A 10959-nucleotide genomic window follows, 5' to 3' on the forward strand; every position below is an offset into this window, starting at 1 on the left:
CTCCAAGGTTGCTGTTGCACCAGAAAGTATGCATCTAAATGCTCCAGGGACTTCCGCAGTCCTTCCGCTTCTTGTCGCAGCACAGCTGATCGATGTCTTTCAGCTTGTAGTTGAGACTCAAGAAACCGAACTGATTCAGACAGTGAGTTTTAATAGCTTGTGCAAGCGGTAGTGGACAGTAACTCGAACGGTAAACCAAGACATGACTTTGGGGTTGCCTCATTGTCTTCAAGATAGTTTTCCTTAGCTGTTTTATCAGCTTTGTTGGAGACCAACAAGGATGTCTCACAATCCTGAACCTTATCTGCATTACTTCCTTTATCATTGCTTAATAAGGCACTCTTCCCCAATATTCTGTCAGCATTCTAAAAGAAGAAACAAGCAGACACATAACAGGTTTAGCATGTACTAGTATATGAAACTCATTTCGGTGAACCAGTCCATTAGTAAGGTGGACAAGATTAAACTACCAAGTCTTCTATTCCCAAGTAGTACATTATAAAAGCATCAAAAAAACATATATCTATGTCCTATGGTCACTGCATTGTCTTGCCAAATCAAAATAGAGACACGGTTCAAATCATATCAGTTCAAGAGAAAACAGCACAGGAAGAATACAAAGCATGGGAAACTAAACGGCACAACAAGATTTCAGATGGGTACCACGGGTCTACATGTACAACAACACTATTGGCCCTGTTATGATGCAAGTAATGTGCATGATATGAGAAGTCAACTGTATACACAATTAAAATTGAAATCAATAGAGCTATCTATAAGAGCAAACTTGTTAAAGAAACATGCGTAAACATACCTGTTGTGCCATTGGAGTTTCCATTGGATAGTTCAATTTAAAAAGAAGTTTGTATGAGTAAATACAGTGATACAAGAGCAAAGCAGTATGCACTTGTTCTACATGAACAGAGTACAATAAGGTGCAAGCATATAGTACTTAAAATAAAATGAGCTCATAGACCTTACCACATTCTTGGTTCGGGACCAGTAAAGAACAAGGTGTTCCCAGTCATCGTCCAGTAAATGTGTCTCAGGAGAACGCAAGGGAATTTGATGAGTTTCTTTGCCAGTGAAGTATGTTTTCTTCAGGTAATTCTGATACTGCCACCAAGCATTCTTGAAGATAGTAGAGGTATTAGCACAGGTTACCTCATCCTGAGTTTCCAAATCGGTCCTTCTCTATAGAGAAAAATGGGAAAATTTGCTGCATTATAACCATCATGGAGGTAGAATGTATGGGACAAAGCAAAGTAATTGCCATGAATAATATTACTTACACATAACTCCTAGACAAACACCTGCAACTGACATTTTCCTTCATTTTTAGTATAATATTTCCATGATGGGAAGATACGCACATAGGATTGAACAACATCAAATGCGATAGATGCTAAACCATGAATGGCTGGTTGTGCTTCCTCCACAGGAATAGGTGTACTAACTGGTGGAGTTGGGGTTCACCGTGGTAGTACTGGCGCTTTGGGCACTGGAGCTACCTTACTAACTGCTCTTGTTTGGGAGCTCTGTGGTGGAGATGGTGTTGTGTCAACAGGAACTGGGTAACTATCTGCTGGGGTTGGGGTTAGATTGGGTGAAGCTGGTTCTCTGTCCATCGCAGTAGGGGTAAAATCTGTGAGAGTCTGGGTTATGTGTGGTAGGGCTGGTTCTCGTGCATGTACAACCGGGGTGCTATCTCCACCAAGAGGTAGCACTATTTTATTTAAAGACTGTGTTTTTACTCCGCTAGATACTGTCGAATCTGGGGTTCCGGCAAACCCTTAAGGTTCGAACACTGGGGTGCGCGCGAAATCTTTCCTTCCTACCGATCTGCGCCCTAGCTTGCTAAGATCTTGCGGACGAACTCGACGAAATCGCAACACAGAAAGACACGAGGTTTATACTGGTTCAGGCCACCATTGTGGTGTAATACCCTACTCCAGTGTGGTGGTGGTGGATTGCCTCTAGGGCTGACGATGAACAGTACAAGAGAAGAACAGCCTCCTGAGGTTGAGGTGTTCTTATGAGTAGGCTCTCGATCGGGTTGGATCAAGCTAAGATGAGATGCCTGAGGCTCTGTTCCAGTTGCCCCCTACTGTGGTGGCTAGCTCTACTTTATATAGGCCCTGGTCCTCTTCCCAAATATCGAGCGGGAAGGGAGCCAACAACGGCGGGCCAGTTTGAAGGGGGGCAACTAGTACAAGCTATCCTGACAAAAGTGGTCTTCGCCTGCGAAAAGCTCTGGTGGTGACGCCATCTTGGGCTCCATGATGACCTCCGTCTTGCCATCCTCCTGGTCTTGGTCTTGTTGCACCAATATAGCAACCTTTGCCTGATGCCTTGGTACTCTTCGTCTGCGCTGGCCTCCTTTGCACCAAAGAGGAAATAAGGATGTTGTGCACGCTGGCGCCCGCCTAGTGTCGTGCGTCATGGCTCATGCCACGAGGGCCTCGTGAGGTTTGCCCCGCCTTGATATCTCTGCTCCTCGTGAGCCTGCTTGGCTAGGCTACTCCAGAGGAGGCCTTGCGTCGTCTGCCTCGCGAGGGTCTTGGATGCCTTGTTGATGAAGATGGGCCGTACGGCCTACTGGCTTAGCCACGCCGTGGGCCGCAGGCAGGAAAGTCTGGGGACACCCGTTCCCAGAACGCCGACAGTAGCCCCCGGGCCCAAGGTGCGCTCAGGCTTGGCTTCACGGCGAAGCCAAGGGCCAAGCACGGAGCGCCGCGGGCCCCCAAAGCCTACGGCCTTGGTTGACGCGTGGCGCTTGATTGGACGTGGGCGTCTCTGCTTCCCCATGCTGCCTCGGCAACTACACGACTTGACAAGTCCCTGCGACATGCAAGGAAAACCTTCATTACCTGCGATCATGGGAGACGCCGGTTGGCCTTCTCTTGCTATAAATGGGGAGGGGCGGAGCCCCCGTTGCCCATCTCTTCCTTGCTTGCTTGCTCCTTCCTCCTTGCTCCACTACTGACAACAATGGCACCCATCAGAAAGTTTTCTACTGAAGAGAAAGGAAAGGCTCCCCGTGATGATTAGGGGCCTCTTCCGCCGAAGAAAAGGTCGATCCATCACCGTGATGAAGCAGTGATGCAGGTGGTGTTGAGGCCTTGATGCGAGCTGCCTCCTCCGGGGTACCCGCTGCCCTCGTACGCCCAAGACGAGAGCTCGGGAGGACAAAGTGACAAGCAGCGCCACCCACGCCGCATCCGGGGTTGCCGCGCCACGGCGACGCGTGCCGTCACCCCTGGGGTTCACGGCGTGGACTCCTCGCGCGAGTTGGTGCTGTGGGCGCCGATGCCTCTAAGCTCCTGGATCCGCTTCCCGCGGTTCTTCTCCGACGTGATGCCGCCGAGGGGGCCACTCGAGCTCTGGCTGCAGCATGCCGACTGCAGCGCTGCGGCGACCGGAGCGGAGATCGAAGCGGTCCCCACCGGAAAGATCTTCATGACTCGAGGCTGGGGCGAGATCGCGCGGGTCTGTCGTGCGAGGGGCGCCCTCGCAATCCACTTTGAGTACGACGGCGTCTCCACGCTCTTCTTCAAGGTCTTCGATGCTAAGGGCCGCCACCTAGAGTGCTGCTCCGGAGAGGAGCATGAGGCTGATGCGCGTCCCGCTTGCGGCCACTCCAGCAGCAGCAGCCCTTGGGAGTCCAGCAGCTCTCCTAAGCTCTATGAGACTCCGGAGACGAGCGATGACAGCTACGCGCCTCTGAGCTCTCGCCGCGCTCGGAGCAGAACTGTGGCGTCCGGCCGTCGCCGCCGCTGATCTAGATGGGGTTGGCGCCGGCCTTCCGTGGCCCACTGTTGATGATGGTGTCCACCACGGAAGGATGTAGATAGGATTCCCCTTAGTATCAGCTTTTGTTTCCTGCAAAGAATCATGAATTACCCGTGGGGGCATGTAAGGGTATGTAACGTCTTTTGTTCTTATCTTCCCTATTATGAAAATTCGGTGAACGCATGTCCCATTAAGGCTCGGTCCCCCTTTCTTTCCTTGCAATAGCTTGTTGCTCTACGCTGACAGGTCCCGGTCCCCAGGTAGGCTACAGCCGTCGCTGTTTATGCCAGGTCGCGTGCCGTGGTCAAGGCCAGGAGGTGTGCGGCCCGAGGTCCAGTAAGAGCCCCTGAGGCGCAATGCTCAGGAGGTCCCCCTTAGCGCTCAAGAAGCCATGGTAAGGCGAGAAAGGGAGTTGACGTGGCCGCAACGGGATTGCGGCAAGGCGTGAGTATCCATAAGACCCAAACATTTAGCCGATCCGAGGGGAGACTTATCTTGTGAACTTCGTGGAGATTCCTGACGTTGCGCTGGGGCTGCGCGCCAACTTGTGCGGCATGGCCAGGCCAAACCATACAAGTTTCCCTCCTCCCATGCTTTCCTTAGTGCTCTGCGTCCTCAGGTCCCGGCCCTCGAGCGAGCTTAGCCGCCGCTGGTAAGCCAGGTCTCGATGCCGTGGTCAAGGACAGGGGTGAGCGCTGGAGAGCCAGTAAGAGCTCCTGAGTCACAGTGCTCAGGAGCCCCCCTTTTAACGCGCAAGCGAATTGCATGAGAGAAAAGGAGACTCGCGGTGCCGCCTGCCATTGATACATCTCCAACGTATCTATAATTTTTTATTGCTCCATGCTATATTATCTACTGTTTTAGACTATATTGGGCTCTATTTTCCACTTTTATATTATATTTGGGACTAACCTATTAACCGGAGGCCCAACCCAGAATTGCTGTTTTTTGCCTATTTCAGTGTTTCGAAGAAACAGAATATCAAACGGAGTCCAAACGGAATAAACCTTTCTAGAACGTGATTTTCTTCCCGAATATGACCCAGGACACTTGGACCCTACGCCAAGGAAGCTTCAAGGTGGGCACAAGGTAGGGGGGCGTGCCCTATGCCCCCAGGCCCGCCCCCCACCCTCGTGGGCCCACCGAAGCTCCACGGACGTACTTCTTCCTCCTATATATACCTACGTACCCCCAAACGAACAGATACGGAGCCAAAAACCTAATTCCACTGCCGCAACTTTCTGTATCCACGAGATCCCATCTTGGGGCCTGTTCTGGAGCTCCGCCAGAGAGGGCCGTCATCACGGAGGGCTTCTACATCATCATAGCCCCTCCGATGAAGTGTGAGTAGTTTACCTCAGACCTTCGGGTCCATAGTTAGTAGCTAGATGGCTTCTTCTCTCTTTTTGGATCTCAATACAAAGTTCTCCCTCTCTCTCGTGGAGATCTATTCGATGTAATATTCTTTTTGCGGTGTGTTTGTTGAGACCGATGAATTGTGGGTTTATGATCAAGTCTATCTATGAATAATATTTGAATCTTCTCTGAATTCTTTTATGTATGATTGGTTATCTTTGCAAGTCTCTTCGAATTATCCGTTTGGTTTGGCCAACTAGATTGGTAGCTCTTGCCATGGGAGAAGTGCTTAGCTTTGGGTTCGATCTTGCGGTGTCCTTTCCTAGTGACAGAAGGGGCAGCAAGGCACGTATTGCATCGTTGCCATCGAGGATAACAAGAAGGGGTTTATTTCATATTGCATGAATTTATCTCTCTACATCATGTCATCTTGCTTAAAGCGTTACTCTGTTTTTAACTTAATACTCTAGATGCATGCTGGATAGCGGTCGATGAGTGGAGTAATAGTAGTAGATGCAGAATCGTTTTGGTCTACTTGTCATGGACGTGATGCCTATATACATGATCATGCCTAGATATTCTCATAACTATGCTCAATTCTGTCAATTGCTCAACAGTAATTTGTTCACCCACCGTAGAATACTTATGCTCTTGAGAGAAGCCACTAGTGAAACCTATGGCCCCCGGGTCTATTCACATCATATCAATCTCCATCACTTTAATCTTGCTTTGCTTTCTACTTTGCCTTTTACTTTTCACTTTGCATATCTATACCAAAAATACCAAAAAAACATTATATCTATCAGATCTCACTCTCGTAAGTGACTGTGAAGGGATTGACCAACCCCGAATCGCGTTGGTTACGAGTAGTTATCATTTTGTGCAGGTACGAGGGACTTGAGCGTGGCCTCCTACTGGATTGATACCTTGGTTCTCAAAAACTGAGGGAAATACTTACGCTACTCTGCTGCATCATCCCTTCCTCTTCGGGGAAACCAACGCAAGCTCAATAGGTAGCAAGAAGATTTCTGGCGCCGTTGCCGGGGAGTCTACGCAAAAAGTCAACATACCAAGTACCCATCACAATCCCTATCTCTCGCATTACATTATTTGCCATTTGCCTCTCGTTTTCCTCTCCCCCACTTCACCCTTGCCGTTTTATTCGCCCCCTCTCTCTATCCTCCCTCTCTATTTGCCTCTTTTGCCCGTTTCTTGTTTGCTCGTAATGGTTGGAATAGTTGTTTATTTATTACTAAACAGAGAAGCTAAGATCTATGGATCCTCATCCACTTGCCAATCTTTTTAAAAGATCCTCATCCTAGTGATTTGGATGCACTAGATTATCTTTATGAAGGTTTTGCTGAAATCGTAAAGTGACTCGCATGATAGATCTTTGAATAAACAAGCATGATTGCAATGATTCTATTATAAACTATTTGATGTCAATTGTGCTAATAATATGCAAAACCCTAAGCTTGGGGATGCTAGTTTTGCTATGTCCTCTACTTGTTTCAATGATCATGATTGGGGTGATTCTTCTTATGATATTGAAAATTTATTTAAGCCCATGATGAATATGAGATTGATAATAGTGTTTGCAATATTATGAAAGTGGGTTTGGAAGAATGTCAACTTTAGATCCCACATATTTAGAGAATGTTCAATCTTATGAAGTTTTTGATAGAAGTGCGTTTGGGAAGGTCATGATTTTTAATGAATCCCACTATTTCGGAAAAGAGTGTAAACTTTGCATGCATGTGGATCATGTTGAAAATATTTTATGTGATAGCTATTTTGTTGAATTTGCTTATGATCCTACATATAATTATTACGAGAGAGAAAATATGGTGTAGAAATTTTCATGTTACTAAATTACCTCTTGTATGTTGAGATTGCTATTGTTTCTTTCCTCTTCCTTGCATATGCTAGTTTTTGCTTGCCTTGATAATTTGTTTGCCTATAAGATGCCTATGCATAGGAAGTATGTTAGACTTAGATGTGTTTGTCACATGTCTTTATGATGCTCCTTTTGTGCTTCAATTCTTGTCTTTCATGTGAGCATCATTAAAATTATCAATGCCTAGCTATAAGGCTTTAAAGAAAAGCGCTTGTTGGGAGACAACCCAATATTTATCCTTGCTGTTATTTAATAAATAATTATTTAGCCTCTGTTTTTGGTTGTGTTTTGTTTAATTAGTGTTTGTGCCAAGTAGAACCGTTGGGAAGACTTGGGGAAAGTCTTGTTGAACTTGCTGTAAAAAACAGAAACTTTAGCGCTCACGAGAACTGCTGTCATTTTTATTTGAAGAGTGATATTTAGTTAATTATTTTTGCAGATGATTAATAGATAAATTCCTCACGTCCAAATTTATTTTAGAATTTTTGGGGTTCCAGATCTTGCGCTAGCCTACAGTTACTACAGACTGTTCTGTTTTTGACAGATTCTGTTTTATGTGTTGTTTGCTTATTTTGATGAATCTGTGGCTAGTAAAATAGTTTATAATCCATAGAGAAGTTGGAATACAGTAGGTTTAACACCAATATAAATAAATAATGAGTTCATTACAGTACCTTGAAGTGGTTTTTTGTTTTCTTTCGCTAACGGAGCTCACGAGATTTCTATTTGAGTTTTGTGTTGTGAAGTTTTCAAGTGTTGGGTGAATTCTTTTGATGGATTATGGAACAAGGAGTGGCAAGAGCCTAAGCTTGGGGATGCCCATTTAACCCCCAAGATAATCCAAGGACACCAAAAAGTCGAAAGCTGGGGATTCCCCGGAAGGCAACCCCTGTTTCGTCCACTTCCATCGGTAATTTACTTGGAGCTATATTTTTATTCACCAACATGATATGTGTTTTTCTTGGAGCGTCTTGTATTATTTGTTGTCTTTGTGTTTTAGTATGACCACAATCGTCCTTGCTATACACACCTTTTGAGAGAGCCATACATGATTTGGAATTTGTTAGAATACTCTATGTGCTTCGCTTATATCTTTTGAGTTATGTAGTTTTGCTCTAGTACTTCACTTATATCTTTTAGAGCACGGTGGTGGATTTGTTTTATAGAAACTATTGATCTCTCATGCTTCACTTAGATTATTTTGAGAGTCTTAAATAGCATGGTAATTTGCTTAAAATCCTAATATTCTTGGTATACAAGATTAATAATAAAACTTTCTTATGAGTGTGTTGAATACTATGAGAAGTTTGATGCTTGCTAATTATTTTGAGATATAAAGATGGTGATATTAAAGTTGTGCTAGTTGAGTAGTTGTGAATTTGAGAAATACTTGTGTTAAAGTTTGTGATTCCCGTAGCATGCACGTATGGTGAACCGTTATGTGATGAAGTCGGAGCATGATTTATTTTTTGATTGTCTTCCTTATGAGTGGCGGTCGGGGACGAGCGATGATCTTTTCCTACCAATCTATCCCCCTAGGAGCATGCGCGTAATACTTTGCTTCGATAACTTGTAGATTTTTGCAATAAGTATATGAGTTCTTTATGACTAATGTTGAGTCCATGGATTATACGCACTCTCACCCTTCCACCTTTGCTAGCCTCTCTAATACCGCACACCTTTCGCTGGTATCATACACCCACCATATACCTTCCTCAAAACAGCCACCATACCTACCTATTATGGTATTTCCATAGCCATTCCGAGACATATTGCCATGCAACTTTCCACCGTTCCGTTTATTATGACACACTCCATCATTGTCATATTGCTTAGCATGATCATGTAGTTGACATCGTATTTGTGGCAAAGCCACCATTCATAATTCTTTCATACGTGTCACTCTTGATTCATTGCATATCCCGGTACACCGCTGGAGGCATTCATATAGAGTCATATTTTGTTCTAAGTATCGAGTTGTAATTGTTGAGTTGTAAGAAAAATAAAAGTGTGATGATCATCATTATTAGAGCATTGTCCCAGTGAGGAAAGGATGATGGAGACTATGATTTCCCCACAAGTCAGGATGAGACTCCGGAAGAAAAAAAGAGAGAAAGAAAAGAGGCCATAAAAAAAAGAGAAAAGGCCCAAATAAAAAAATGAGAGAAAAAGAGAGAAGGGACAATGTTACTATCCTTTTACGACCCTTGTGCTTCAAAGTAGCACCATGATATTCATGATAGAGAGTCTCCTATGTTATCACTTTCATATACTAGTGGGAATTTTTCAACTTGGCTTGTATATTCCAATGATGGGCTTCCTCAAAATGCCCTAGGTCTTCATGAACAAGCAAGTTGGATGCACACCCACTTAGTTTCTTTTTGAGCTTTCATATACTTATAGATCTAGTGCATCCATTGCATGGCAATCCCTACTCATTCACATTGATATCTATTGATGGGCATCTCCATAGCCCGTTGATACGCCTAGTTGATGCGAGACTATCTTCTCCCTTTTTTTCTTCTCCACAACCACCATTCTATTCCACCTATAGTGCTATGTCCATGGCTCACACTCATGTATTGTGTGAAGATTGAAAAAGTTTTGAGAATGTCAAAAGTATGAAACAATTGCTTGGCTTGTCATCGGGGTTGTGCATGATTTAAATATTTTGTGTGGTGAAGATGGATCATAGGCAGACTATATGATTTTGTAGGGATAACTTTCTTTGGCCATGTTATTTTGAGAAGACATAATTGCTTTGTTAGTATACTTGAAGTATTATTATTTTATGTCAATATTAAACTTTTGTCTTGAATCTTTCGGATCTGAATATTCATACCACAATTAAGAAGAATTACATTAAAATTATGCCAAGTAGCACTCCGCATCAAAAATTCTATTTTTATCATTTACCTACTCAAGGACGAGCAGGAATTAAGCTTGGGGATGCTTGATACGTCTCCAACGTATCTATAATTTTTGATTGCTCCATGCTATATTATCTACTGTTTTGGACATTATTGGGCTTTATTTTCCACTTTTATATTATTTTTGGGACTAACCTATTAACCGGAGGCCCAGCCCAGAATTGCTGTTTTTTTGCCTGTTTTAGGGTTTCCAAGAAAAGGAATATCAAACGAAGTCCAAACGGAATGAAACCTTCGGGAACGTGATTTTCTCAATGAACAAGACCCAGGAGACTTGGACCCTACATCAAGACACAAAAGAGGAGGCCACAAGGTAGGGGGCGCGCCTACCCTCCCCCCCAGGCGCGCCCTCCACCCTCGTGGGCCCCCTGTTGCTCCACCGACGTACTCCTTCCTCCTAATATACCTACGTACCCCCAAACGATTAGATACGGAGCCAAAATCCTAATTCCACCGCCGCAACTTTCTGTATCCATGAGATCCCATCTTGGGGCCTGTTCCGAAGCTCTGCCGGAGGGGGCATCGATCACGGAGGGCTTCTACATCAACACCATAGCCCTTCCGATGAAGTGTGAGTAGTTTACCTCAGACCTACAGGTCCATAGTTATTAGCTAGATGGCTTCTTCTCTCTTTTTGGATCTCAATACAATGTTCTCCCCCTTTCTTGTGGAGAACTATTCGATGTAATCTTCTTTTTGTGGTGTGTTTGTTGAGACCGATGAATTGTGGGTTTATGATCAAGTCTATCTATGAATAATATTTGAATCTTCTCTGAATTCTTTTATGTATGATTGGTTATCTTTGCAAGTCTCTTCGAATTATCAGTTTGGTTTGGCCTACTAGATTGGTAGCTCTTGCCATGGGAGAAGTGCTTAGCTTTGGGTTCGATCTTGCGGTGTCCTTTCCTAGTGACAGAAGGGGCAGCAAGGCACGTATTGCATCGTTTCCATCGAGGATAACAAGATGGGGTTTATTTCATATTG

This window comes from Triticum urartu, chromosome 3, assembly GCF_003073215.2.
Source record: "Triticum urartu cultivar G1812 chromosome 3, Tu2.1, whole genome shotgun sequence".
NCBI lineage: Eukaryota > Viridiplantae > Streptophyta > Magnoliopsida > Poales > Poaceae > Triticum > Triticum urartu.